At 41.1% G+C, this 26,735-nt stretch overlaps 1 pseudogene; it reads left to right on the top strand.

Annotated features, from left to right (window-relative positions):
* The first annotated feature begins 791 nt into the window (after positions 1–791).
* LOC113253992 (small ubiquitin-related modifier 2-A-like) lies at positions 792–26,405 on the top strand (annotated as a pseudogene).
* Positions 26,406–26,735: the final 330 nt, after the last annotated feature.

The following is a 26,735-nucleotide window of genomic DNA, read 5'->3' as shown; positions in this document are numbered from 1 at the left end:
TGCTTTCCTTCTATATACACACGCTTCCTTTAACAAAGTAGAAATAATATCAAACTACCCAAAGCTTAGTGCTTAATACTACAACTCTTTTACCTGCTTGCAATTCTGTGAGTCATCAAGTTGGGTAGGAATCAACTGGGCATTTCTTCTTAGAGTTAACTAGGGCCATTTATGCCACTGCAGTCTTCTGGTGGTTCAGCTGGGGCTGGGTGGTATAATATGGCCTCCTTCGTATGTTGGCAGCTGGCTGTGGGCTTGGGTGATATATTTCCAACATGTTACCTGGGCAGTAGGGTTCCAAAAGCAGCAAGAGAGAAAGGTTAAGACCCCTCTGTGCACACGGTTTTCAAGCCGCAATCTGACTCATCATTTGCCAATGTCCCATTGTCCAAAGCAAGTCACATGGCCAAACCCAGAGTCTGTGTGGAGGGGACTTTATGAAATCTGGATACATCTGGTGTGGTTCTTTGGGGCCACACCTACATTTTGCATTTTGCTTTCCCCCTTAACAGTGTATCTATTTTCCAAGTTGATAAAATTATCATAATTACGTTTGTAATAACTACACAATAGTCAATCAAAGGACTATGCCAAAATGTGCCTGATCATTATTACTTTATTTTTTTGTGGTTCGTTTTAATTTTCACTGTTATAAATAAATCATTAAGCTCTCCCTCCTCCATGACTGCCACCTCCTCCTTCTGCCGCTCCTGGTGCTACTCGTGTGCTCCTTTGTGCAGACCTGGTACCTCTTTTGTGAAGCAGCCCCTGAGGAGACTCCGGCACTTTCCATGGCCAGCCCAAGGCCTAAGGAAGGAGTCAAGGGCGAGAACAATGATCATATTAATTTGAAGGTCGTGGGCAGGATGGTTCTGGGTGCAATGTAAGATTAAGAGGTATATACCTCTTAGTATAACTCACGAGAGCCTATTGTGAGCGGTGGCATTTGTCAGTGAGGAAGATCAGATTCTGATTTGAAGGGCAGCCAATCAATGAAGCAGACACACCTGCACATTTGGAAATGGGTCATGAAGACACAATAGATGTGTTCCAGCAGCAGATGGGAGGGTGTGTACTACAAAGGGAACCTGAGGGGCCTGGCTGGCTCAGTCAATGGAGCATGTGACTCTTCATCTCAGGGTTGTGAGTTTGAGCCCCAACCCTATGTTGAGTGTAGAGATTACTTAAAAATAAAATCTTTAAAAAAAAGGGGGGGGGGGGACCTGCTACTTTACTCCGGAACTCTGTTCCTCCAGACCAAGAAGACATTCTCAATGAGAAAACCAAAATTTGGTTCCATCACATCCGGACTAATACTGTATAGTTTTCTCCATTCTCTCATTTTCCCCTTTCTGCATTCCTTTATTGTATATAAAGTAATTGTGGATATGTACAAGCACATTACATTTTTAAAAAACTAAATGGCCAATGGTATGTTTTGATGGACATCAAATGGAGATGGGATGGGGAAAATACTAGTTCTATGAATATATCCCCTTTCTCCATTAATGGCATGCTCATACAGCTCTGATCTTTATATTCCAGTAAGGTATTTTGCTCTCATTGTTTAACAAAAAAAAAGGACAACATAAAATCCTTGCATTCCTTCTTCAGTTGGAGAATTTTAATGTTTTTAATTTATCATTGTAAAACCAAGGACAGTTTTTTTTTTTTTGATTTGTTAAAATATTTATTGAGCAGCTAGGGAGATACAAAAGTGATTAAAACATCGTCAAAGAGGTGAGGCAAACGCACACATCATAGAAAGCCAAGTGTAAGGGGGTCACTGAATCATAGCAGCCAAAAGAAAAGAGCTTTAGGAGATGAGATTGCTTCCAGCAAGGACAATTTTATAACTTTTTTGTGCATAGCTGTTACACGTAGTGCACTTTTTTTTTTTTAATTTAAGATTATTTATTTATTTATTTATTTGACAGAGAAACAGAGAGTGCGAGCGCACATGCCCGCGCCCAAGCAGGGGGAGCGGCAGGCAGAGGGAGAGGGAGAAGCAGGATCCCGCGGAGCAGGGAGCCAGACGTGGGGCTCCATCCCAGAACACCGGGATCATGGCCTGAGCCAAAGGCAGACGCTAACCGACTGAGGTACCAAGCCACCGGGAGCTTTGTCTTTAAGCAGGAATAAGTTACTCTAAAACAAATGAAACCTAGATAGTTCTCCCTTCCAGTCAAGCACCTCATTTAAATACATTTCTTGTTCTTTAAAAAAGAATAAGTCATTAAACAGATATTTATTGAGTAACCACTATGTATAAGGAATTATTCATGAATGCTAAGGACACCTGTTTACTTAGATTTTTTTCAGGAGAAATTCAGACAAACGTGAATAGGTAATATGCACTATGGAGAGAAAGTCGGGAAGGGAGATTAGATCCTCAAGAGAAGTGGGGGGGGGTTTTGCTATTTTGGGTCTGTTTAAAAATGTTTGGGGGGGGGCACCTGGCCGGTTCAGTGAGTAGAACATCCAACTTTTGATCTCTGGGTCATGAGTCTGAGCCCCACAGTGGGGGTAGACATTACTTTTAAAAAATGGCTTAAACAAATAAAGGGAACCTTTATTTGTTTTTTTTTAAAGATTTTATTTATTTATTTATTTATTTGAGAGAGAGAGGGAAAGAGCACAGATGGAAAGGGAGAAGCAGACTCCCTGCTGGGCAGAGAGCCCAATGTGGGACTTGATCCCAGGATCCTGGGATCATGACCTCATCTGAAATCAAGAGTCAGAGGCTTAAAGGACTGAACCACCCAGGCACCCCCCACCTTTTTAAAAAGTAAGCTCTACACCCAATGTGGGGCTTGAACTCTAGACCCCAGATCAAGAGTTGCAAGCTCTACTGACTGAGCCAGCCAGGCACCCCTGCAGCCTTTCATCTTGACCTACTTCAATCTTTTGCACTTTAGCTTTTGAGCTGTAATTGCTGTTTTCTGTTGCTCTACGGTGTGTGTGGGGGGGAAGAGATATTACGTGGCACATGCACACACAGACACGGGTAGGATCACACTTTGATATATGTTTCCTGTTGTGGAAAAAAAATCAGGAATAAAATAAACCTGGAATTATAAAGGGCTAAACACAGAGGAAACCAAATACTTTTAATTAGGGAACTTAGGTAGGTATTTTTTTGAGTAGCAGCTGTATCTTGGCCCTGAAGAGGGATAAAAGGTTCCTTGGCAGGGGCCCATCCGGGAATGTGTGGTTCTGACCCTGTGCTATGTGCTCTGCTTGGTTGAGCACTCTTGACACTGACCAGGAGGCGGGGCCCCTTTTGGTGAGAAGAACATCAGTCTTGGGCCCTTGTGTCTATTTCTTTCTTTCTTTCTTTTTCTTTTTTTAAGATTTTATGCATTAATTTGAGAGAGAGAGAGAGAGAGAGCACAAGCACGGGGGAGCGGCAGGCAGAGGGAGAGGGAGAGGCAGACTCCCCTCGGAGCAGGGAGCCCGATGCTGGGCTGGGACTCGATCCCAGGACCCCGGGATCATGACCTGAGCCAAAGGCAGATGTTTAACCAACTGAACTGTTTAACTAACCCAGGCGCCCCTCTTTGTGTCTATTTCTACTTTCCTTTTTTAAAAAAATATTTTATTTATTTATTTATTTATTTGAGAGAGAGAGAGAGAATGAGCAAGCAGGGGGAAGAGCAGAGGGAGAGGTACAAGCAGACTCCACGCTGAGTGAAGAGCCCCATGGTGGGGGGGGCTCTATGCCACAACCCTGATATCTTGACCTAAGCCAGAATCAAGAGTTGGACGCTTAACCAGCTGAGCCACCCAGGCGCCCCTATTTCTACTTTCTTTTTTCTTTTTTTTCTTTTTTTTTAAGATTTTATTTATTTATTTGACAGAGATAGAGACAGCCAGCGAGAGAGGGAACACAAGCAAGGGGAGTGAGAGAGGAAGAAGCAGGCTCATAGCGGAGGAGCCTGATGTGGGGCTCGATCCCATAACGCCGGGATCACGCCCTGAGCCGAAGGCAGACACTTAACCGCTGTGCCACCCAGGCGCCCCCCTATTTCTACTTTCTAAGTCAGTAAGGGCAGGATCAGTGTCCTTGACCCATAGCATGTCTGTCTGCCCTACGAGAAAGGGTCTCATTCATTCATTCATTAATGAATTTATGCATCTGTTTATCCAATAACTTGTCTATTCATTTGGGCGTGTATTTATTCATTATTCATTCATTCATTCGCTACACATTTATTAAGGTCAAGGTTTTTGCCAGTGGGATCAGTGATAACTAATTTGAGACCTAAGTGGGTGCCCAGGGAAAGGTCCTAGGCTCCAGACCTGCAGTTGGTGGTGGTGTGTAAATTGAGATCCTGGCAGGGCACTGCCTGGTCCATTAACTTTGGACAAATAAACTCTTGTTTTACCACTCCGAAACCAAAATGTGCTGACTGAACCTTCTTTCCCAGGAAAATGGTATTACATTTCTCTTTGTGATAGGAAAGGTTAGAACAACAGTATGTGACCTACAGCTCCGGGCACTGATTCTGCACCATGTCAGCTCTGAAAAAAACAGATGTCCCTGCATTCTGTTTTTGGCAAGTGTATGCACCTTTGTGCTTTTAAAGGTTGAGGGGAATTTTTTTTTTTTAAAGCAAAATTCAGACTCCCTGTCCTTAAGAAGTTTATTATCCAGCTGGTGTCATGAGGCAAGTCCAGCCAGAGTTATAGATCATAGAACTTACGAATGCTTTTTACTGAAGGCTGCCATCCGGTCTGAAATTCCCTACCAAGGTGGAACTCTCCCTACAAAGTACACTGCACATGGTCTTTTCAGCTTTGTACCAACACTTCTCTGGTGAAGAACGGGCTATTAATTTGTTTTATTTTATTTTTATTTTTTAATTATTATTATTAATGTGTCTTTAAATTGGAAAAGTAATATGTGCTTAATGTAACACATTGAAACAATATGGCAGAGTATAAAAGTAAGAAGCTGATCTTCACCTGGAATCTCCCATCTTCCCACCTTCTGGTAAGGACTGTTACAGAACGGTAAGGATGGCTATATTTCTATATGTGTACTAACACATAGATAAGTATTTTCACCCCATACATCCGATCGTAATCTATTTTTTAAATTAGATAACATCTAAAAAAATTAGAGAACATCTGTACCATATAAAAATCAAATGGTATAAAAGAATTACAATGAAGAGGGTAACTCTCTTGGGTCCCCTCCCTCTTCGGGAGCTTTGTACTATCACTTTACTGTCGCTCAATAAACTTTGCTTTGCTGCCTACCACTCTTCCTCTGTTCTCGCTCTTCATTGTTCGAAGTGGAAAGTGGTGTGACCAAGAACCTGACCAAGAGCTGTGGGCACCGAAGGAAAAAAGAAAGAATATACAATGAAGAGAAAGTCTCTCTTCTTCTATCCCCGTCCCTCTGCTTCCGGCCCCTCACTTCTCCTCCCCAGAGGCAACCATTGGTAAGCATAGCCTTCCAGAGATACATGCACATGTTAAATATTTTTTTTAAAGTAAGCTCTATACCCAATGTGGGGCTTGAACTCACAACTCTGAGATCAAGTCATATGCTCTGCCGACAAATACAGCCAAGTGCCCCTTAATATTCTTTTTTTAAACATCAGTGTTGGGGTGCCTGGGTGGCTCAGCTGGTTAAGCGTCTGCCTTCAGCTCAGGTCATGATCCCAGGGTCCTGGGATCAAATCCCACATCGGGCAGGGAGCCTGCTTCTCTCTCTCCCTCTGCTGCTCTCTCACTTTCTCTCTCAAATAAATAAATAAAATCTTAAAAAAAAAAATAAACGTAAGTGTTAACATACAATATACAATATTTTCCCTGTAATAACATATCTTAGACATTATACCATATCATTACTTGGAGGTGTTTTATTCTTTTGAACAGGTGCATAGCATTTCTTTGTACAGATATGTCATAATTTATTAAATCTACCAATTTATGAATATTTTGGTGTTTCCAATCTTTTGTTATTGCAAACAAGGCTGCAATGAATAACTTTGACTATACCCCTTTTTTCATGTATGTAGGCAAATTGTAAGATAAATACCTAAAAGCAGAACTTTTGGATCAAAGGGCAGATGCATTTGTGATTTTGAGAGACACTGTCAGTTATTCTCAGTAAAGGCTGTATTAACTTGCATTCCTTTCTTCAATTATGAGCATATTTTTCCCCATGCAGTTACCAAGATATTAATGACATTTATTTATTTATGTTTGTTTATTTATTTATATTAAAAGGGTTTTATGTATTTATTTTAAGGAGAGAGAGAGAGAGAGTGCATGTGCACCCACAAGAAGGGTAGTGGGTAACAGGAGCAGAGGGAGAGGGACAAGCAGACTCTGCACTGAGAGAAGAGTCTGATGTGGGGCTCCATCCCAGGACCCTGAGCTCATGACCTGAGCCAAAATCAAGAATTGGATGCTTAACCGACTGAGCCACCTGGGTGTCCCAGATATTAATGACTTTTTAAAAAAATTCTGCCAATTTGCTAGATCAAAAATTGTTACCCCAGCTGTTTTCATTTGTACTTTTTTTATTATGAATGAAGTAGTGCATCCTTTCATATATATGAGGGCCATTTGTATTTATTTTTCTGTGTGTAGTCTGTTTATATCCTTTACCTATGCATTTTTTTCTTTTTGTTGCTTTTCTTGTCAATATTTAGACTTTAAATATATATATATAAAATCAAGATCTGAGCAGAGATCAAGAGTTGGACACCTAACCAAACCACCCAGGTGTCTCTATAATGTATATGTTTTTATTATTTTTTTTTAAAGATTTTATTTATTTAACAGACAGCCAGCGAGAGAGGGAACACAAGCAGGGGGAGTGGGAGAGGAAGAAGCAGGCTCCCAGCGGAGGAGCCTGATGTGGGGCTCGATCCCACAACGCCGGGATCACGCCCTGAGCCGAAGGCAGACGCTTAACGACTGCACCACCCAGGCGCCCCTCTATAATGTATATGTTTTTAGTTAGCTTAATTTAACACAAAAAGATAAATACAACATGATATTACCTATATATGGAATCTGTAAAAGTAGAGCACATAGTAACAGAGGTAAGAATGGTGAGGAGTGCCTGCCTGGCTCAGTCAGTGGAGCATGTTACTCTTGATCTCAGGGTTGTGGGTTCAAGTTCCAGGATGGGTGTAGAGATTACTTAAAAAAAAAAATAAAATCTTTGGGGTGCCTGGGTGGCACAGTAAGTTAAGCGTCGGATTCTTGGTTTCAGCTGGGGTCATGATCTCAGGGTTTTTTTGTTTTTTTTTTTTTAAAGATTTTATTTATTTATTTGACAGAGATAGAGACAGCCAGCGTGAGCAGGAACACAAGCAGGGGGAGTGGGAGAGGAAGAAGCAGGCTCATAGCGGAGGAGCCTGATGTGGGGCTCGATCCCAGAACGCTGGGATCACGCCCTGAGCCGAAGGCAGACGCTTAACCACTGTGCCACCCAGGTGCCCCATGATCTCAGGCTTTTGAGATCAACCCCTGCATCAGGCTCCGCACTCAGTGTAGTCTCCTTGAGATTCTCCCTCTGCCTCTGCCTCTCCCATTGGTGCTCTCGCTCTCTCTAAAATAAATAAATAAATCTTTAAAATAAAATAAAATCTTTAAAAATTTTTAAAATTTTTATTTATTTACTTTTTAAGACATCTTATTTATTTATTTGACAGAGAGAGAGAGAGAGCACAAGCAGGGGGAGTGGCAGGCAGAGGGAGAGGGAGAAGCAGGCTCCCCATGGAGCAGGGAGCCTGACACAGGGCTGGGTCATAGGACTCTGGGATCATGATCTGAGCTGAAGGCAGAAGTTTAAATGACTGAGCCACCCAGGTGCCCCTAAAATCTTTTTTTTTTTCTTAAAGAATGGTAATTACTAGAGGCTGAGAGTGGGAAAAATGGGGTGATGTTGGTCAAAGGGTACAAATTTTCAGCTATAAGGTAAGTTCTGGAGACCTAATGTATACCATGGTGACTAGAGTTCATAATAATATATTGTATCCTTGAAATTTGCTGAGAGTAGATCTCAAGGGTCCTCACCACTACCTAAAAAAGGGTAATAAGATGATGTGATGAATATGTTAATTGGCTTGATTGTGGTAATCATTTCACAATGTATATCAAACTATCACATGGTATATATACAATTTCGATTTTCAATCATAGTTTAATAAAGCTGGGGTAAAAAACCTGGTGTTTATTAGTATTTTCTTCTAGAGCTTCTTCTTTTATTTATTTGAGTGTCTGTTTTATCATTCTGAGGAAGGCTTGTCCACAGCAAGATTATATATATACAAAAATTCTGTGGTGTTTTCTTCTGGTACTTTTTTTTCTTTCACTTTTCACATTTCAGCCTTTCCTCCATCTAGAATTTATTTTGCTATAAAGTACAAGGCAGTGATCCAATTTTATTTTTTTCAAGGTTGCTCTTCAGTTTTCCCAAACCTTTTATTGAATAATCCATTTTTTCCCAACTGATTTAGAATACTTTTTTTTTTGCTCACCACCCTGAGATTCAAGAGTCGCATGCTCTACGGACTGGACCAACCAGGAGCCCCACTCCCAGAATACTATCTTTATTTTATTTATTTTTTAAAGATTTATTTATCTGAGAGAGAAAGAGAGAGTGGGTGGGGGGAGGGACAGAGGGAGAGGAGAGAGAGAATCCCAAGTAGACTCCCTGTTGAGTGGGGATCCAGATATGAGGCTTGATCTCACAACTCTGAGATCAGAACCTGAGCCAAAATCAAGAGTTGGACACTCAACCAACTGAGCCACTCAGGTGCCCTCAAAAAAATTCATATTTTAATCCTGGTTATGTTAAATATATAGATTAATTTATTGTGGATTGACATCTTTATAATATTGAGTCTTCCTATCTAATATGTATATTTTCTTCCTCCAACCAGACAATTTTTTTGAGCCAACGTATTCCATCATTGGATGGTTCTGCTAATTTTTAATGTTCCTCCTTATTTTGAAGTGCATGTCTTTCTGTGTATTTAGGAAATGGTTCTAATGTTGTACCTTGAAACTATAGTTTACATATTAACTCAACGAGTTAATATGTAAAATGTTTAACATGATTTACAAAAACTTACTTTGGTGTTTCCCAACCTTCCAAATCATGGAACACAAAGGAAATTATTTGTGCACAGAACACAGGTAGGTAGATGGAACTTTTTGTAGTCTAAGGTAATGGTGGTAGGGAGGGAATCAGGTTGCCCCAGGTCCTGCTTCTGCCTAGTGGAGGGTTGACAGGATCAATAGCTGGGGTTATGTGAAATTCCCGTGGGGAACATCATCTGGGGGGCTCTTCACAAGAGGGTCCACTCCTTGCCCATCTATGCCTTTCTCACTTCATTTGAGCTTCCAGGACCTGCTTTTCTTTCCTATACCTTAAATATACAAAACACATTCTCTAAAAGGGGTTTGCATTTGCTGTTCCTTCTGCCTAGAGTGTAATAGCTCCAGAAGTTCAGACAGCTGGCTCTTCATTCTTCATCTTTTTTTTTAAGTAAGCTCTACATCAAAGATGGGGCTTGAACTTATGACCCCCAAGTCAGAAGTTGCATGCCCCACTGACTGAGCCAGCCAGGTACCCCTACTCTTCAGTCTTTAGATCACTAAATACTATACCTAAAGGAGCACCCCTCTTCTGCCCCAAGTCATGCTATTCTCTTGGTAACACTTATCAGCTTTAGAAATTTCCCTATGATCTGTGTGTTCATTGTCTCTTTCCCCACCACTAGAATGTAAGCTCTGAAAGTCTTGTCTGTTTTGTTCTCTTCTGTCCATAGAGCCTTATTCAGTGTCCCACACAGGCCCTCAATAACTATTTGCTCTGTGAATGAGTGAATGTGCTTCATAGCAGTTACAACTTCTGCTATCTACCCTGTCTATTACTTTTTTTGGCCATCCTGGCCACAGAGAGACCACGGGACCTTATCATCCCCTTTGCAGAATACAGATATACTGTGTCAGCAGTATTCTCGGAACCCATCCAGTTTAGTAACCCTATCAAAAACGGAAATGAAGTTAGCTTGGCAGGAAATGAGGTCAGTTTGGCAACTGATGGTGAAACATGTGAACAATGTGGGAGTTCATGGTCTGAGTTAACCATGTCAGATACGGCCCATGGTAGAGTAATAGGAAGATCAAATGAACCATGAGCTTGAGCTGTGTGGGGCAATTGGGACTCAGAGAAGAAAGATCCCTATAAACTGGGAATTGTTTTCTGTGTAACTTGGGCAGGCAAATGTGTATGGAGCATGGCTGAGTCCTCCCAACCTGGGATAAGGATTTCTCAGGGCATCTGCAGGATGTGGGTTTGACCAAAATCAATAAGCACCATTTATTAAGCCTCCCATACCTTCTGCTAGGCATCTGTTATCTCTACTCCTCCTAAAACCCCTGCTAAATAGGAAATATTATCCACTTCAGAGAGAATGACACGGAAACTTAAATGACTAAAGGACCTGCCCAAGGTCACAGGGTGTGTGATAAGGCGGGGAGTCAATCCAGGCCCTCTACCCCAGTTTAGGCTCCCCTCCTTTTTTTTTTCTATGCTAAGTGAGAAAAACAACGTAAATCTAGGGCTCTGGTGAATTCTTTTGCAAGCAAACGTTGATTTGAATCTGTCTAGTAGGGTACACAATGCTTAATCAATTCTGAAATGTTATATTTAAGTCTTTGGAATTACTCTTGTTAACATAACAGAAATAGAAGATGAGTCCATGTAAAAAGAAAAAAATGTACCAAAATATCTATGGTGGTTATCAGACATGATCAGCATACTCAAAATTTCCGTGTGTCACAGTCCATCAAGAACTAATAAGCATTAAAGCTAATCAATAGAATATACCCATAAAGGAAAATAATGATGCTGTTAATATACATGAAAGATACAGTTAAGCTCATTAACCTCCTGTTTTATCCATATTGTTCCTGAATTTGTGGAAACAATGATGCAATTGTAACGAGAAAGAACAGAGACCAATGAAAATTAGACTTCCATGTGGAGGACATTAAATTATTTAATTCCCTGCTCACATCTTCCCATTTCTTCTGGATAATCAAAGCCACTGGCTGCCTCTCCCTCCCCCCTCTCTAAGCCCCCTGTCCTGCACCAGGATGTTTGAATTGGCAGTAAGAGAAGGAGTGGAGTTCTTGGGTGGGGTAGTTGGGAGAAGCGGTCTGGAAACTGCCAACAGCTATTCTTGAATTCACTTGTAGGAACTTGTCTGAGGGAGAGTGGAGTTGACATGTGGAGAGATGTGCAGACAAGAGAAAGAAGAAGAGGAAGAGAGAGAGCCAGTGTTAGTTGCACTTGCCCTTAAGGCTCTTTCTGTGGTTGTCTAAGCTAGTTGAGTTGGGTTTCTTTCACCTGCAGCCAAGAGTCGGACTGTTAACTTTATCCATTCCAAACACCTCATCCATCAGCTTTCTGTTGGCTATTTGAATTTCATGCCCTCTGATTTAGGGAGAATTCTGTTCTGTGTGGGTTGGTATGTGTTTGTCCTCATCCATATTCTCCTAAGAAATCTTCCCTTCCAGGCTCTGCCCTCACCAGTGATCTGTTCTCAGGGACTATAAATAAGTTTCGTGCTCACTTTGTTGAAACAAAGTTAGTTTTACTTTTTAAGTCGACTTCATCTGTTTAAAAATAATGTTTTCTTTTCTTTCAATTCACCCCTAAAATTGGATGTGGGCAAGACTTGGAGTCAACTGGGGAGCAGTCAATAAAGCGCCAGAACTGGCGTCTGGACAAAGGGGCTTGAAGCCTTTTATTTTATTTTTATTTTTATTTTATTTTAAGGTTTGTTTGCTTATTTATTTATTTTTAAAGTAATGTCTACACCCAGCGTGGGGCTTGAATTCACAATCCTGAGATCAAGAGTTGCTCGTTCTTCCAACTGAGCCAGGCAGGCTCCCCAAAGCCTAGCTCTTTTAGTCTGACTGCGTGACCCTGAGCAAATTTCTTGAAGGTTTCTGAATTTGTCCTCATCTGTTAAATGAATATGTGCAAGCATTTCATACAGTGCCTGGGACACAGTGCTTGCTCAGTAAATGTTTGTTAAAAGAATAATGTAACGCAGGATCACAGTATCCCATTTTGAATCTACCATATGGACAATAAGTTCCCTTTGGTCTTTAGAGCTCTACCCCATTTCTTAGCCCACTGAGATCAAAGGCCATACCCCTCATCTCAGTTTGATCAAAATGTCAAAGCCCTAAAAGAGAGCATTTGATTGGCAGACTTTATGTCACACGCACCATGCAGGCAGTGAGAGGAAGCTTCTACTGGAAGGATCTTCTAGGGACACTTACAGCTTCTGTAGTGAGAAGACAGATTCCTGCATTAACTAATTAATTCATGCGGGGAGACTACTAATAAAGGCCAAATTAGGGATGCCTGGGTAGCTCAGTCGGTTAAGCATCTGCCTTTGGCTCAGGTCATAATCTCGGGATCCAGGATTCGGCTCTGAGTCAGGCTCCCTGCTCAGGGGGGCTTCTGCTTCTCTCTCTACACCTCCCCCTGCTCATGCTCTTTCTCTCTCTCAAATGAACGAATAAAATCTTTTTTAAAAAAGGCTAATTTATCATAAAATTATCACAATATACTTCAAAATCAAATATATTCGTGGAGGGCACCTGGCTAGTGTGCCACTCTTGAGCCCTACATTGGGCATAGAGCTTACCCCCCAAAATTATAGGTGTATATTCATGGGGTCGATTATTTTTGGATTATCTGTGCCTTTTCCCCACTCCTTGGGGGAGAATTATCAGAAGTGACAACAGATACTCAACAGCTTTGCCATCGACCACATTTATGAAGCTACTCCCTGTGGTAGAAAAATGGGGAAATAAGAAGGTGGTAGGTACAGAACTGAATCCTGAAGACCTTGGCCATGCCAAAGACAACCTTACTGCACTAGTGTTCATTTACAAATCAGCAAGTATGTTTACTAAAGGAACTGCTAAAATCTTTTAGGGTCTAGATTGGGAGAGCAGAGGATCATTTTACTTTATGGAAAGGGATTGCATTTACAATTTTTCCAAGTTTTATGGGGATATAATTGATATATAATATTGTATTCATTTAAAGATAAACCTAAGAAAAATAAAGTGTACAACATAATTATCTGATATGTATATATTGCAAAATGGTTACTGGAAAGAGATTTTAAAACACTTCACAATCTTGGTAACTTTCCTTTTCCGTTCTGTAATCAGTTCTTTTACCTCCTCCTTGACTCTCGGATATTAAATGTTTATTTCCTCTGATTATAAACTTACCCATAGATTCTTATCCCATCCTGTGCCCAGTTACAAGTAGATTATATTCAAATGCTAATGCAACTGGTGGTCTGCTTCCCACCCCCCATAATGCCAGGCCCAGCTCACCCACATGCTGCTGCTTCTCCCTGAAGTTCTTCGCAGGTGCAGCTGGGGCCCGAAGGATGCCCTGAGCAGTTTCCTGGCAAGACCCACACCCATGCTTGGCCTGCTCCTGCTGGTCGTTGTTTAAATCTAATAGGAGCCTTGTTCAAGGGTCCTCTGTAAACTGCAAGTGTGGATTTACTCTTGATGTCTAGGTAAATACTGTCCCTATTGAACTAGGCTCAAGTGTCAAGTCTCCCACTGCAGAAAGCACCTTAACAGAAATTCCCTCTTTCCAACTCATGCCCTGCAACCCAGCCGAGGGAGCAAAGTTCAGTCTGTGTGGAGCCTCACCTTGGCTATACTTCCTTTATTGTGTTTGAGCAGTTCTTTCCAAGAAGGGGCTCCTCAGCATCCTAGTCTGATCCCGCAGCCCTCAGCCCTACACCTCAGTGTACCTTTAGCTTACCAGCTGACCCCCGGAAGTAGCCTAAAGCTCATCGCACCCGTGGTAGTGGCTAAGCCATTCCTGGGCCTCGGGGCTAGGATCTGGAGTTTCTGGCTTAGCGATCAGCAGGGGAGAGTCCTTCCTGAGCAAGTGGCTTTGACTGTTCACCCAGAAGCAGAACTTGAATGAAAATAGTAACTTTAATGGAAGAGGGAGAATTCCACACTCGATAACTTCTAGGGAAAATTAAAGTGAAGAAAGAAAGATAAATAGAATTTCAATACTGTTCAGTCTGTATCTCAACTAGGTTAAAAAATTAGTTATACAAAGAAAAGGACCTAAAAAGATTTATATTAAAATGTTGACAGTTTTGGGGCACCTGGCTGGCTCTGTCGGTGGAGCATGTGACTCTTGATCTCGGGGTTGCAAGTTCGAGCCCCACATTGGGTGAAGAGATAACTTAAAAATAAAATTTTAGGGACGCCTGGGTGGCTCAGTCGGGTAAGGGTCTGCCGTGGGCTCAGGTCATGGTCGCAGAGTCCTGGAATCAAGTTCCGCATCAGGCTCCCTGCTCAGCGGGGAGCCTGCTTCTCCCTCTCCCTCTGCCTGCCGCTCCCCCTGCTTGTGCTCTCTCTCTCTGGCAAATAAATAAATAAGATCTTTAATAAAATAAATAAAATCTTAAAAAGAAATGTCAACAAATTTTCTCTTAATGATGGGATTACAGGGGTGCCTGGCTGGCCCAGTCCATAGAGCATGGGACTCTTGATCTCAGAATCATGAGTTTGAGCCCCACTTTGGGGGTAGAGTTTACTTTAAAAAATTTAAAAAGATTTTTTTTAGTTTTTTTTTAATAATAATTTTTTATTATGTTATGTTAGTCACCATACAGTATATCCTTAGTTTTTGATGTAATGTTCCATGATTCATTACTTGCATATAACACCCAGTACACCATGCAAAAAGATTTTTTTTTAAATGATGGAATGACAGCTGGTTTTTTATATTCTGTTGTACTATGCTATCAGTCAGTATTGCCTTTTCCTTTTTGAAATTGTGTTTTAAATCACAAAAATAATGTAGGCTCATTGTAATAATTTCAAATCACACAGAACAATTCATATGAGAAGTGGAAGTGCCACTTTACCCAAGGATCATTTCCAGTGCCCTCCCAAGTTTATAGCCACTGATAAGAGTTTATTTTATGTGTCTACATGCATGTGTATATATGTTTAAATAAGGATATGTATATTTAAACAGATGATCGGGTTTTTTTTCCTTAATACTGATGTGGGAAACAAAGTCAAAAGAAAAATTAAATTTCCTCACTACCTATAGCTCACTGATGATTCCTTAAAACAGGCAGAGTGACATTCCTCCAGGAACCCAGCTGCCTCAATGTTAACACTTTGCTGAGGGCAAAAGGCAATCTTAGCCTGGCCCCCAGGATCCTGTAAGTCTACTTTAATGTATAAAAATTCCTTTGGAAACTTCTTTTATCTCTACCCCCCAAGATATATGCTGGCAATCATCCCCCAAGCATATGACCCACCGATAGACATCCGAAGAGTCTCATGATTGAGTTTTTACTAGACAGTAATAAATGACCTTTCCCTAACAATAGCTAGCCCCTCAAGGTCCTGGAAACCTTGTTTCCAAAATACCTTGGAGGCTTGTGCTGTCCCCAACTCCCGCCCAACTTGAAAGTATACATTCGGCCACACGTCATGACCCCCCTCTTTCTGCCCACGGGTCCTGTCCCCATGCTTTAATAAAACCACTTTTTTCCACTGAAGATGTCTCAAGAATTCTTTCTTGGTGTGGGTTCCGAATCTCAGCAACACTCCAAAACTACATCAATACTGTGCATGTATTGAGGAGACTTTTCAGTGTCAGCTCTATCTCATTCTTTTAAACTGCTGTTTAGGGGTGGCTCAGTTGGTTAGGCGTCGTGACTTCTTTGGCTCAGGTCATGATCTCAGGGTTGTGAGATTGAGCAATGGGCTTGGTGCTCAGCGGGGAGTCTGCTTGAGATTCTCTCTGTCCCTCCCTCTCCCTCTGCCCCTCCCCCCTCAAATAAATAATTCTTTAAAAAAATAAAAAAAATAGGGCGCCTGGGTGGCTCAGTTGGTTAAGCGTCTGCCTTCAGCTCAGGTCAGGATCCCAGGGTCCTGGGATGGAGTCCCGTCTGGCTCCCTCTCCTCCCTCTCCCTCTGCCTCCCTCTCCCGCCCCCACTCGTGCTCTCTCTCTCTCTCAAATAAACAAAATATTTAAAAATAATTAAAAAAATAAATTCCTGTTTTGTATTTTATACCATGAATGTATTGTATTTGGCTAAATGTTCTCATCAATTGATATTTAGGTCATTTCAAATCTTTTGCAATTACAAACTATACTGCATTCAAGATTATTGGATGCATTTCCCTGTATACATATCTATTTTTTCAAGTTTATTTGTTTATTTTTAAGTAATCTCTATACCCAGTGTGGGGCTGGAACTCATAACCCCAAGATCAAGAGTCAAATGCTCTTCTGATTGAGCCAGCCAGGCACCCCTGATATTTAAATTCTTGATAATTCTCTCTTCCCACCTCTGTATTTTGTTATTTTTTAAAAAAGATTTTATTTATTTATTTGACAGACAGAGAGACAGCCAGCCAGAGAGGGAACACAAGCAGGGGGAGTGGGAGAGGAAGAAGCAGGCTCCCAGCGAGGAGCCTGATGCGGGGCTCAATCCCAGAACGCCGGGATCACGCCCTGAGCCGAAGGCAGATGCTTAACAACTGAGCCACGCAGGCGCCCCTGTATTTTGTTGTTTTAATTCACATTTTTGTGATTACTAGTAAGGTTGAGTAACTTTTTATATCTGTATTGGATGTTTAATCTCTTCTATAAATTACATCTTTATTATTTCTTATGATTTGTCACTGTCTCTTCTTTATTATATATCTTATTAGTGGTTTGGATGATTATATGCACTTCTTTTTTTTTCTTTTTTAGAGCGAGATCACGTTTGAACAAGGTTGGGGAGGGGTAGGGGGAGGGAGGGGAGAGGATCTCAGGCAGACTCCATACCCAGCTCAGAGCTGACCAAGCTACATCTCATGACTCATGACCTGAGCTGAATCAAGAGTCCAACGTTTAACTGAGCCACCCAGGTGCCCTGATTGTACACATCTCAAATATATTTTCCTAATTTATCATTTGTCTTATAATACTGTTTTTTGTTTTATGTGAGTGTTTAGTTCCATAGAAGTTTTTGAATTTTATGCAATAAAAACTCAAATATTTCCTTCATGGTTTCTGGGTTTCATTTCATGCTTTCAAAAAGTTTCCATTAATAAATTGAGTTTATGGTAATATTTTCATATTTTCCTCTAATAGTTCTATGGCCTTTTTATATTACAATTCTTTTAAATGTAGTAATGAGACAAAGACTTTATTTTTAAAATTTTTTAAAGGTTTTATTTATTTATTTGACAGAGAGAGAGAGTGGGCACAAGCAGGGGGAGCAACAGGCAGAGAGAGAGGGAGAAGCAGGCTTCCTGCTGAGCAGAGAACCCGGCCCCAGGACTCGATCCCAGGACCTTGGGATCATGACCTGAACAGAAGGCAGATGCTTAACCAACTGAGCTACCCAGGTGCCCCTTATATTACAATTTTAAGTCTGTCTGGAATTTCTATTTGTATAAGGTATGAGGTAGAGTGTAACTTTATTTCTAAATTCAGTTGGCCAATTCCTTGCACTGCACATTTATAATAAACTAAATATATTTTTATATATACATGAAGCCTGTTATTGGATTTTCTATTCATTTCATTCATCTATTTGTATTCCTGGAATGATACCATATTGTATCGATTACTATTGCCTTTTACTGTGATTTGCTAACTGATATGGCAACTCTCCTTATTACTGATCATTTTTTAAAATGTCCTTTGCTGTGGGATGCCTGAGTGGGTCAGTCAGTAGAGTATGCAACTCTTGATCTTGAGGTTGTGAGTTTGAGCCCCAAGTTGGGCATAAACTTTACTTATTAAATAAATAAATAAATAAATGTTCTTTGCTGTGTACATGCATTTTTTTCAAACATCTTGAGAATTAGATAAGCTTGAGGATTACTATATGATCACTCCAGTAGATGTCAAAAGAAAGCATTTGATGAAACTGACATCCACAATATGGAATATTATGCCATTGTTAACCAAAAAAGAGAGTTATTTGTACTGGAATGGAAAGATCTCCAACACAAGTGAATAAAGCATATCTTATGAATCACTTGAATTAGAAAAAGAAAAGGTCTATACATATACACCTGTGTATGAAAATACATATGTACATGAGTTTAAAAACATAGATCTGGAGGGATACCGACATGTCATGGTTTTTGTTTCTGGAGAAGGGAAAAGGAGTGTAGGGCTGTACTGGGTACTGTGGGGTGTTATCCACATGCTTTTTAGGACAAGGCACTGTAGACAGTTGCCAGGAAGGTTGCCTGCTGACAGCTGAAGCAGAGAGTGCCTTTAGAAGCATTACACTCAGCTGCCTATAGCTGCTTTGCCAAGTTTAAGTCCCAATGCCAAGTTGCATCCAATGACTGGTTATTTTGCAGTAAAAACATATGTTCCCTTTGCCCCAGTTTGGGATAGTTCTGAAGGACCACACTAGCTTCAGAGTTCCCCAAGATATTGCCTATTATCGCTTCTCTCATCCCTTCCAGTTGTTTCTGAGCATAGTTCTCAATAAACCACCTGCACACGAATTTGTCTTAGAGTCTATTTCCTGTGGAACCTGGCCTACAATAATGGGTAATAAATTATTGTAGGTGGAAGGGCACCTGGGTGGCTCAATCAGTTAAGTATCTGTCTTCAGCTCACAACATGATTCCAGGACCCTGGGATTGAGCCCCATGTCGGGCTCCCTGCTCAGCAGAAAACCCACCTCTCTCTCTCCCCTTTGCTTGTTATCTCACTCTCAAATAAATAAATAAAATCTTTTTTAAAAAAGAAAAAAACTATTGTAGGTGGAGAATAGGTGGGAGGGCCTTTTATATTTTACTCTCTAATGAAAACGTGAGTGATTTATTTATTTATTTATTTATTTACTTATTTATAAGATTTTATTTTATTTTTTTAAAGATTTTATTTATTTATTTGACAGAGAGAGACAGCCAGTGAGAGAGGGAACACAAGCAGGGGGAGTGGGAGAGGAAGAAGCAGGCTCCTAGTGGAGGAGCCCGATGTGGGGCTCGATCCCAGAACGCCGGGATCACGCCCTGAGCCGAAGGCAGACGCTTAACGACTGAGCCACTCAGGCACCCCAGATTTTATTTTATTTTTTTAAGACTTTTTAAAAAGTAATCTCTTCACCCAACATGGGGCTCAAACTCACAACCTCGAGATCAAGAGTGGTAAGCTCCACAGACTGAGCCAGCCATGCACCCCTAAATAAAACTTTTTAAAAAATGATATATTAAAAAGGTCTTTTTTTAATTTTTAATTTTTTTTTAAAGATTTTATTTATTCATTCGACAGAGAGAGACAGCCAGCGAGAGAGGGAACACAAGCAGGGGGAGTGGGAGAGGGAGAAGCAGGCTCATAGCGGAAGAGCCCGATGTGGGGCTCGATCCCAGAACGCTGGGATCACGCCCTGAGCTGAAGGCGAACACTTAACAACTGTGCCACCCAGGCGCCCCAAAAAGGTCTTAAGAAAAAATAAAAAAATAAATACTCCCACTGAATAGGAAATATAATCATGTTGTCCTAAGTTGTTTTTTTTTTTTAATCTCTACACTTAATGGGGGGGCTAGAACTCACAACCCCAAGACTGAGAGTTGCATGTTCTATCAACAGAGCCAGTCAGGTGCCCCCTTATGTTGAGCTAACTTTAAAAAAGAAACCCTGGTGCCTTGTACACCTTTCTTCCCATCCAGTAGTCTCACTACCGTAGCAAGAGTCATTTCATTTCTACATACTTCCCTGAGTGGGAGTCACACAGTCATGTTTTTGCCTGGCTTGATGTAGTGCAAAGAACCACAAAGTAATGCAAAGACTTCTCATAAAGGTGGATTTTCCACTGCCCTAAAAACATGATAAAACAAAACAAAGCAACACAAAACACCAAAGTACAGTTGAGCCAGAACAGGTGTTCGGAGAACTGTGACAGCCATTGTACCAGAGATGAGTTAGTTGTATTCCCCATAAAAGGGAATTCCCGGAGGAAGTTTGTTTAATATCACGAAGCCTCTGAGCCAAAGTGCCAGAAGTGAAACCCAGGGTTCTGAACTCCAGAGGCCCAGCCCAGCATTCTCTCCAAAAATTAAAATCATCATTTTCTAAAGGCTGACTCTATTTTCTGCTTAGGATCATCCTCTAGATGGGCACAGCAGACCTCTATTCTCTAACTAGGGCACAGAAATTCTTGTCCTTGGAGGGAAAGGGAGAAGGGAAGTCTGTTCAAAGGACCTGCTAGTCTGTGGTCACCCTGAGGAAATAGCTGTGGTCCTCAGCTACTCAGGCGTCCCTTCCTGCCCCACTTTTCTCCAGAGTTCTATTTTCAAGTTTCTCTGGGGACTGATCTCTAGAAGTTGTGGGGAAACCCTGTCCCACCTTATTCTCACACATCCATGAAACTCCCCATTCAGAAGTTGGTATCTTAGGCTGGCCAATGAACAATGAACCACAAGTGGGGTGGTTGGATACTTCCCTCAAAAATGAGGAACTTCAAAATTGAGGAGTCTATGCTTGTTGATCCAGGACAACTGTGCTTTGTTCTGTCCCAAACAAACCTCATGCAACCCTAAATGCAGAAAATAACAAGGGTTGATCAGGAAGTGGGGAAGTTGGAAGCTTTATGTGTTATTGGTGGGAATGTAAAATGTTACAGGTGCTGTGGAAAACAGTATGGCAGTTCCCACTTCTAGGGATACCCCCCAAAACTGAAAGCAGGGTCTCAAAGATATATTTTCACATTTATGTTTATAGCAGCATTATTTACAATAGCTAAAATGTAGACATGATCCAAATGTCCATTGATGGATGAATGGATAAAAAAAATATTACATGCTACAACATGGATGAACTTTGAGAACACTATATGTGAAATAAGACAGTTGCAAGAAGACAAATACTGACTGATCCCCTCCCCCATGTAAAAAAATGTTTATTTTTTTAGTTATCTCTACACCCAACATGGGGCTCAAACTCACAACCCTGAGATCAAACGTTGCATGCTCCTCTCACTGAGCCAGGTGAGTGCCCTGTATGATCCCACTTGCATGAGGTATCTAAAAGAGTCAAATTCATAGAAACAGAAAGTTGGATGGTGGTTAGTTACCAGGGGGAAGGGAAAATGGGGAGTTGCTGTTTCATGGGTACAGAGTTTCAGTTTTGTAAGATGAAAAAGTTCTGGATCAGTTGCACAACAGTGTAAATATACTTTTCACTCCTGAAATGTACACTTAAAAATGGATAGGGTGGTAGATTTTATGTTACATGTTTTTTACAATTAAAAAATATAAACTATAACATTGTATCTCAACTATCCTTCAAAATAAGTAAAATATTTCAAGACTTTTTTTTTTTAAGATTTTATTCACTTATTTGACACAGAGAGAGAGAGAGTACAAGCAGGGGAAGCAGCAGGCAGCGGGAGAGGGAGAAGCAGGCTCCCCACCAAGCAGGGAGGCGATGCGGGACTTGATCCCAAAACCCTGGGATCATGACCTAAACTGAAAGCAGATGCCTAACTGTCTGAGCCACCCAGGCGCCCCAAGACTTTTTTTTTTAATTTTATTTATCTATTTATGAGAGACAGAGAGAGAGAGATAGAGAGAGTGGGAGATGCAGAGTGAGAAGCAGGCTCCCTGTGAAGCAGGGAACTCAATGAGGGACTTGATCCCAGGACCCTGGGATCACGACCTGAGCTGAAGGCAGACACTTAACTGACTGAACCACCCAGGTACCCCAGAATACGTAAAATATTTAAAACACTATGCGAACAGGTCAAAAAACAAATTAGAGGAAGTTAATAAACTAGAAGTTAGATCTGTAGAAATTATTCAAATATAATACAGAGAAACAAAGAGATGTTAGGAAATAGGAATGATACAATGAAAAGGTCTAACATACAGACAACTGGTTTCAAGAAGAAAAGAATGGAGAAGATGGAAAAGAGATATTATTCAAAGATAAAGTGCCTGAGAAATTTCCCAGAATTGATGAAAAATATGAGTCCTTTGATTCAGAAATCAGAATGAATCCCAGAAATAAAAACAAATAAAAAAATAAAAATAAATTTACCCTACACTCTTTTTAGGGAAACTACAGAAGATCAAAGACAGGGAGACTATATTAAAAGTATCCAGGGGCACCTGGGTGGCTCAGTTGTTTCAGCATCCAACTCTTGATTTCAGCTCAGATCGTGGTCTCAGGGTTGTGAGATGGAGCCCTGCATTGTACTCTGTGCTAGGTGTGGAGCCTGCTTGGGATTCTCTCTCTCCCTCTCCCTCTGCCACTCCCCCTCCCTGCTCTCTCTCTCTCTCTCTCTAAAAAAAGAAAAAAAGTATCCACATATCCAGAGAGCAACCCAGATGAACAACCAATGACTGAAGGCAGTAGGTGAAATGGGTAAACAAACATTGTACATCAATACATGAACGATTCAGAGCTAAAAAGAAATGAGCTATCAAGTCATGAAAAGATATGGAAGAAATTTAAATGCATGTTACTAGGTGAAAGAAACTAATCTTGAAAAGGCAACATACTGTGTGATTCCAACTAGTGTATGACATTCTGGAAAAATGCAAGAAAATTCCACAAAACTATGGAGATAGTAAAAAGATCAGTGATTGGCAGGGATTATTGGGGAGAAAAGGATGAATAGGTGGAGCACAGGGTTTTTAAGAGAGTGAAACTATTCTGTATGATCCTGTAATGGTGGATAAATAGCATTATATATTCGTCCAAATCCATATAACGTACAATACCAAGAGTGAATCTGATGAACTCTGAGTGATAATAATGTTCATATAGGTTCATTGATTGTAATAAATGTACCACTCTGGTATGGGATGTTTGTTAGAGTCTGTGTTTAGGTGTCAGGGGGTCTTTTAGGGTTCCCAGACACAACGTGGAGGGGTTCCCCCCAACAAAACACCAGGCAATACTTGGATACCAGCAGGGTATCCAAAAATTTAACTCAACTCTGACACTATCACCCAGAGATAGAATCAGATTCCACGGGTTAAGGGTTCAGTCCTACAAGATTCCCCCCACCTCCCACTTCAGACCCGAGTCACAAGCCCCAGGCTATTACCTGTACTTCTAACCTACTGTCTACAGACCACAAATTCCAACAACTTCCTCCTTAGGTTGGATTAATTTGCTAAAGTGGCTCACAGAACTCAGGGAAATACTTGCTTATGTTTTCCAATTTGTTAAAGGATATGATAAAGAAAAAGATATGATATAGGATATGAATTAATAGTCAGATGAAGAGATACATAGGGCACGTTCCCTAAAAAAGGAGCTTCTGTCCTTGTGAAGCGTGGGGCCTGGCCCAGTGGCATGTGGAAGCACCTGGTTCTCCAATTGTGAAAGCTTTCTGGAAAAAAAGACCAAAAAGCTGTCCTCTTGGGTTTTTATGAAGGTTTCATTACATAATCATGATTGACTAAGTGATTGGCCATTGGCTGATTCAATCTCCATCTCCTCTCCCTGGAGGTCAGGGATGGGACTGAAAGTCCCAACCATTTAATCCCAAGGTTTGTCCATCTAGCAATCAGACCTTACCCTTCGGCGGGGTCCAAAAGTCACCTTCAATAATAAGATACCTATTTCACTTTTATGGCTCCGAAGCATTTTCAGGGTATTGGAGGAAGACCAAATATATTTGAGAAATATATGACCAAATACATATTTCTTATAAATCATTATATCATAGGAGGTAAATAGGAGTTTTCTGTACTTTCCACTCCATTCTGCTATGAATCTAAGAGTACTCTAAAAAGAGAAGTCTATTAAAACAAAAACAAAAAAATCAACCCAAAGTGGGAAGAAAAAAAAACCTACCCAAACATCCAAAGAGAAAAAACAAACAGCTAACAAAAGAACAATAATTACACTGACAGCAAACATCTAAAAACAAAAGAGCAAATTAAAAATTAAAAAAAAAATTATAGATTTTCTTTAGTAATTTCTACACCCAATGTGGGGCTTGAATTCATAACCCCAAGATTAAGAGTTGAATGCTTTTCTGACTGAGCCATCCAGGTGCCCCACAACAAATTTTTTAAAAACTAAAAGCAATACGCACAGGGACGATTGGCTGGGGCAGTCAGTTAAGCATCTGACTCTTGGTTTCGGCTCAGGTCCTGATCTCAGGGTCATGGGATGGAACCCTGCACAGGTTCTGTGTGGAGCAGGGAGACTGCTTGAGATTCTCTCTCCCCCTCCTTCAGCCCCTCCTGCTCATGCTCTCTCTCTCTCTTTCTCTCTCTCTCAAATAAATAAATAAATCTTAAAAAAAATACACATAATAAGAAATTTAAGGTTGGTTATTGCTAGATATGGTCTTGCTCTGTCCCCTCTCCCTTCCCCCTGCTCTCCATTTGTTTTCATTAATTTGCATGGCAGCTTTTATTTTTGCGAATAGGAAATGGGTAGGACAAGGTAAAGGGAGGAAAAAGGAAGTTTATTGAGGGAAGAAAGGGTATTTGGTTTTTAATAGTGATATTAACCTTGTGAGGGAGGGATCTAGAAAGGCCATTGGTCTATTTCCATTTTAGGGGGATAAGATTATTCCCACATTAGTCTCTATGGGGTAGGAGACTACTGTAGACTTTTTTTTTAGTTGAGCGATAAAGTTTATTGAATGATAGAGTACGAAGCTCCTAAAGAGGGAGAGGACCCCAGAGGGTTGCCCACTGTAGACGTTTTCAATGATGGTGCCCATCTGCAAAGGAACTTGGAAGCTGTAATGTATACTTAGATATATCATCTCATTTAGTCTCTGAGAGAGGTCACTCTCCAACTCTGTCAGGCAATTTTTAGATATTTCTAGATATACTCAACATTTCTAGATATCTTGGTTAATCTTTTTTTTTTTAAAGATTTTATTTATTTATTCAACAGAGAGAGAGAGCAAGCACAAGCAGGGGGAATGGCAGGCAGAGGGAGAGCGAGATGCAGGCTCCCTGCTGAGCAGAGAGCCCAACGCAGGGCTCCATCCCAGGACCCTGGGATCATGGCCGAGCTGAAGGCAGATGCTCAAACAACTGAGTCACTCAGGTGCCCCTATCTTGGTTAATCTTATACTTCCTGATATTTATTGGTTGAAATTCTGTAGGCCCCCTCTCATTCCAATATGTTTCTTTTTGCTTACTAGCAGAGAAAGGCAGGCTAAGGTTTCAAAAATTTTTACCTACAGCCTGGACCTTTCTCAGGAACTCTGGACTGCTATCTGAATATTACCACTGGACTGTCTAGATAAGCATCTCAATCTTAATATGTCCCCAAATCAAGCTCTTGATTTAGTTCTTTCAATTTACTTGTCTTGCAGTCTTTCTTATTGCGGAAAATGGCAATACCACCCTTTCAGAGGCAGAGGCCAAAAAGTTGGAAGCATCCTTCTTTTTTTGAAAAGATTTTCATTTAAGTAAACTCTATGGCCAATATGGGGCTTAAACTCACCACCCTGAGATCAAGAATCACATGCTCCACTGACTGAGCCAACCAAACACCCCATGCATCCTTCCCTTCTTCCTTCATACCTCATGTCCTGTCCACCAGGGAATCCTGTTGGCTCTTTCTTTCAAAATATATCTACAATCCAACCATTTCTCATTACCTCCATACTGGTCCAAGTCTCCAGTATCTTTCACATGGATCACTGTAATAGCATCCTTAATAATCACGTGTGGCAGGAGCTCAATAAATAATTATTGAATGAATACATGGAGCAATGCCCGGGTATGGGTTATCATTGGCTCTCTGGTGATTCGTGGTTAAACTTGAGACCCCTTGCCATATTTTGGAGATAGAGTGGGAAGAAGTAATATTTGGGCAGCAAGTACTGTGGGCTCATGGACACAATGGGGAAAGTTGAAACAAACATGAAAAATACAGGAGAGAGGAGTTAATGGAATTGGAACTCTGAGTGGGAATCAGCAAAGGTGCTCCCGGGCACTGAGTTCCCTGTCCCTGCCATTGTGATTGCCCATTCTTTCCCCATATAGAGCCTGGTTGGATACCTTGCTTCCTTCCACTGACCAGTCTAACCTGGATCCTGTGAGGTGATCTTCAAGAAGTCCAGGCAGATGAATGACCTTTGCTGAACACCACGTGAAGAGAGAAGTTTTCTTTCTGAGCTTTGGGGGTGATGCATCCTGTGGAGGGAGGGAATTGAGTGGATTGGGAAAGCTCCTGGAACTGGGGCTGGAAGGGAGAGGTAAGGAAGTCATGGAGGTGTGGCCTGGCCTAGGATCTCTCCTTTTCCTCCTGTGCCACCCATTCCTCTCCTTCTCCCTCTCCCCATAGGAAATCCAGCAGCTGCTTCCAACAGCTTAGGTCTTCTGCCTGCTTTGAGAGTCCTTCCAGAAGCTCATTCATTGTTATTTGCCCTGACTCTTTTTAGTCATTCTTTCAGTGAACACCTAAAGCCTGGTTCCCTCGTTTCGGTCACCAGGGGCTCTTTTCCAGACTGGCTAATGGAGTATGGTTTGGGGAAAGTGCCTGGCTGGGTCCCCTGCATGTTGAGTTCAATTTCCTCCTTTGGGTGTGTTTCAGCTTCCAACTGGGATCTTTGCCACAGCAATTATAACCACCACAATCTGCATGGAGGTTCTTAAAGCCATATAGGCAGACAAAAAAAAAAAACAGAAAGGAATTCTTAAGAAA

The sequence above is a fragment of the Ursus arctos genome, unplaced genomic scaffold (genome assembly GCF_023065955.2).
Source record: "Ursus arctos isolate Adak ecotype North America unplaced genomic scaffold, UrsArc2.0 scaffold_20, whole genome shotgun sequence".
Taxonomy (NCBI): Eukaryota; Metazoa; Chordata; class Mammalia; order Carnivora; family Ursidae; genus Ursus; species Ursus arctos.
Note: the sequence above shows the minus strand (reverse complement) of the source record. Positions and strands in the feature narration are given on the sequence as shown.